Raw genomic sequence first — 4359 nt, 5'->3', positions numbered from 1 at the left:
GACAAGAGAGATATGCTTCCTCTTTAGGAAGAACTATTTTGGAATTAGCTATCAAACCCTTCTTCAGAACTTCCTGCCTAAACCATGCTGCCATAGAGTACAGAACATTTGCATAGTTGCTATGTGGGATTTTCCAATCCCTCCATGTGATACAGACTTTTGTGTTTGTGAACATTTCAGAGCAAATTGAGTACTTTTTCATGGAAATGTATTTTATTTAAAATCATCAGCACTGGTTTTGTGGCATCTCATACCGCTTTATAACCTTTGTATGCATATTTTGCCTTATTTTTCATTCCAATCAGTAGGATACAGATCCTCCCATTGAACTACCCCTTTACCATTCCTAGTTATTTAACTTAAAAATAAGCAAAAGTAAGTGAAGAAAAGAAAGTAAGCATTTAGATCAAATCAAACCAGAGCATTCTAGAATCTTAAAGTCATATGAAAATTCCAATAGAGATACTGAGAACAAATTATTTATTTTCTTTGTACACAAAAACCGATAGCTTTAAAATGTTCTAAAAAGAGATATGCCCCATGCAGCCACACCCTTTTGGAAAGATTGCTCTAGTTTTTTTTTTTTTATATGTGGGAATTTGGAGAGTTTATCCACAGAGAATATTCTCTCCGATAGTACTTATATGCACATGTGCTAAATGATGCAGTGCCTTATGTCAAAAGATAATAATACAAATTTAGAGCTGAGCAGAGATATAATTTAAATAAGCAATCAAATTTGGTATTTTTTTAAGGAAAAGGGAATCATGCCTCTGCCCAAAAACTAGTTCATCATGAAAAATGCAGGCCTTTTTATTTTACTCACATAAACAAATTTTATCATTTACAATAAAATATGCAGAAAATATATGATGAGAGCTGGTCCATTTTGAAAGAGCAATAAATAACCTAACATTGTGCAATAAAAAAATGAGGATTGTTCATCAGGAAGAGGTACTTTCAATGACATATTGTAAGGGAAAAAAAAAAACAAGCTTGTTTTCTATAGCTACTCCCATGCTACAGACTAATTTATTATTACATTATTATTTCCATCTAGGATTTGAAATAATATGGTTTAAAAGATTTTATAGTTATTGGGATTTCTGAATCTTTAAATTTTCAGTGCTTTTTATTTTCAATTTTTTATGTACTAAGAGGAATAAAATGTTCCAAGCTCTCTCCTTATTTTTATTTCTGTTCAGAGATGCTGCAGAAGCTGTCACAAAGAGGATTATCCAAACACATGCTGAATTTAAAGCATGTATATGGATAAAGAGATATATGATTCAAGAGGAAAGAACAATACCTCTTGTTTGAATGTGTTTTTATCACTATAACTGATTCCATGCAATTATTATTATGCAGATGAGTTGGAATCAACTAAATATTGTGAGCTTCTAGCACAACATAATTAAATAAACACATCGTCCTTTGTGTTTCCAGGAAAATGGCTGTACAACTGCAGCCTTTGGCAGTGCTCCAGGGCTGGTAGACTTCTGTGGCAGGGTCTTTTTGTTCTCTGATGAATGAAAACTGCATTTGACAAATGGTCTCATACTCTGAAGTGTGAGGGGGAAAAAATGATATAGGTCAGTGTGCATTAGTTCAAATTAGTTCTTTGTTAAGCATTGATATGTTATTCAACAATACTTTCTGAAATATACCAACTGTGTAATGAGCACACGTTTGCAATTTTCTTAGGATATAGCAAGAACACAGTACAAGGATGTGTCTGGATCTAAATCATTTGCTTGTGTCTGAAGGTGCAACAGTTGAGACAAAATGTGAAATCAGGTAAAAAAAGATGATGGTGGAACTGTGTTGGAAGTAGGAGACAAGCTGTAAAATAGGGAAAATCCTGTAGGGAGAGAGCAGATTGATTTCCAGAGAAAGAGTAACAGTATAACCAAAAAGTCTGTTGGTCTTGAGATGAGAGGAAAAAGAATATCCGAAATGACCAAATAGCCACATGCATACAAGGTAATTTCTCAGTGATTTATGTGAGAACACCTAAAATGCAACATAACTCCAATAAGAATAATCCTGAATACATGGGAATGGTAAATACTCCACCTACTCTTCAGTCTTTTTACAACTGTGGCCACGTGTCCATTACTTAAAACAGAGGTTCTCAACCTTGGAGATATCATGTTTTGGGCCAGATAATTCTTTTTTTGAGAGATGGCTGTTTTGTGCCTTGTAGGATGTTTAGTAACATCAATCTCACAAGACAGCAGTAGCACACCCTAGTTATGACAACAAAAATATCTGCAAATGTTGCTAAATGTTCCTGGAAGACAACTGCACTCTCAGTTCAGAGTCTTTATCTGTCTTGGATACTACACCTTTCCTGGGAGAGAAAGGCTTAGGGATTGTATTTTTAATTTATTTTTATTATTTAAAATATTTATAACACTTTATTTCTCCACATCCTGGACTTTCTCTTTAATAAAATCAGCTATTTTGTTGATATCTACTGAGATTGAATTGCTAACCAAAATGCAGGTATATCCATATTTCATGAATAATTTGACAAGAAACTTTACGTAATATTCTAGGTCAACCACATTATTGGTTCTAGCATCAAATCATGCTTCCTTATAGACTAGTCTTGAGCCTATGCTTAGCTTCACAAGAATCAGACTCCAACCTGTGCTTCATTTTTTTTTTTTTTAAATCAAAGTTGACTTCTCCAGAATCCCTTATGCCTATGTCTTTAAATTGTCCATCTGAAAACTGTCCCACCATTCCGGTAAATAGATTACCCCTTTATTCTTATCAGATGTTCTTTCTTTCCAGAAATATAGTATCTTTTTTTTCCCTTTGTACTCCAATCTAATAGTTGCCAACTTGATATTCATAATAAATTTATCTGATATTGCCAGCTTATTTACCTAGGATCCAAAGTAGACCGGTGTATGGGAAATGGATTGTCATATAGTTTCCTGTTGGTAACTCTAGTGCTTTTTGTTACAAGAGCCAGTGAGGAACCATATATGTGTTCTTACCATGAATCCTTAACTTTATCATCTGCAGTTATTCCTTCTGGCTCACTGAATGTACATGTGAAAGAACACCTGTTGGTCAAAGTGGATCTTTAGAGCATTTGTTGCCTAATTTAGATAAGAACAGATACAAAAAAGCTTTGTTTCACGTATTTTATTGGACTTTTAGCTGTTCATGTAAAACAACCAATAGGCTTCAAAACAACTGTTAATATGATCTTATTTCCCCTGCATGTTCTATTTCTGCCTGCCTCCCTCTCTACTTTGCCCTCCACTAATGACCTATTTTATTTTATTTTATCTTTTTATTTTTTAGTTGACCTCACAGATTAAAAGGATCTTGTCAGTTTATAATCCCTTTTTTTTTTTTTTTTTTTATGCCTACAGCATCTGGTCTTCCTAGGTGGTCCCCCATCCAATTACTAACCAGATCTGACCTTGCTTAGCTTCTAAGATCAGACAAGATGGGGCTTGTTCAGGGTAGCATGGCTGTAGACTCTGATGACCAATTTTTGTACTTAATTGAGAAATCAGATATAATAAATCATAAAACTCTTGACTTACCTGTACCTGTAACCACCTACACTGTCTAATTTTCTCTCTTTAGAGGAAGTATACCTCTTCCAATGAAATGTGTCAGGTGTGCCCTGAATTTCACCTTCTCAAAATGTGACCTCTGTAATAACCCACCTAACTCCTATTCCTTCGGGGAATTAGAGACAACCTGATAATCTGCAGGATCACAGAGCGCACAAATCAGAGATGTGGTGGAGGAACATCAATAGGAATTATTATTGATCTCATTTGGAAAATGAAGAAGGATACAGTGAAGATTATAGCCACATTTTCTAAGCAAGTACAAAGATGCCATAGATTGGACCTGAGGAAATAAGAGGCAGAATATTAATCTTATCATATTTGATTGATTAACATACTCAAAAATTACTACCTACATTTCACAGGTGGAGTCTAGAGAAGCTGTTGTGGCGTTCTATGCACTTAATGAACTTTCTAATACGTCCATAAATTCTCCAATGGTATTATTTCTGGAAGATTCCTTTAACTACTCCTACCTTTGGTAGAATCTTTTTCATATTCTAGTTAAAATTGTACTCTATGCATAAGAATGGTTCATATATTCATCTTGATAAGAAAGTCTCAATTTTTTTTCTCTTTATAATGGTGGTGGTTGTATTTTCTCATACTATGATATCATAACTGTAAGGGCTGGAAAGAGAAATATAAAAACCTAAGATGAACACATATAATTGTTATTGAATTTCACATGTTCCAGTGATTATTAATTCTTCTACTATACAATTTGATATATTTCTTCCCCTCTTCATTGAAT

The 4359-nt window shown here is 34.0% G+C and overlaps 1 pseudogene; it reads right to left on the bottom strand.

The window, feature by feature from the left end:
- Positions 1 to 3386: 3386 nt before the first annotated feature.
- On the bottom strand, positions 3387 to 3505 carry LOC118600847 (annotated as a pseudogene).
- Positions 3506 to 4359: the final 854 nt, after the last annotated feature.

This window comes from Rousettus aegyptiacus, unplaced genomic scaffold, assembly GCF_014176215.1.
Source record: "Rousettus aegyptiacus isolate mRouAeg1 unplaced genomic scaffold, mRouAeg1.p scaffold_m13_p_3, whole genome shotgun sequence".
NCBI lineage: Eukaryota > Metazoa > Chordata > Mammalia > Chiroptera > Pteropodidae > Rousettus > Rousettus aegyptiacus.
This window is presented reverse-complemented; position numbering and strand designations above follow the sequence as displayed.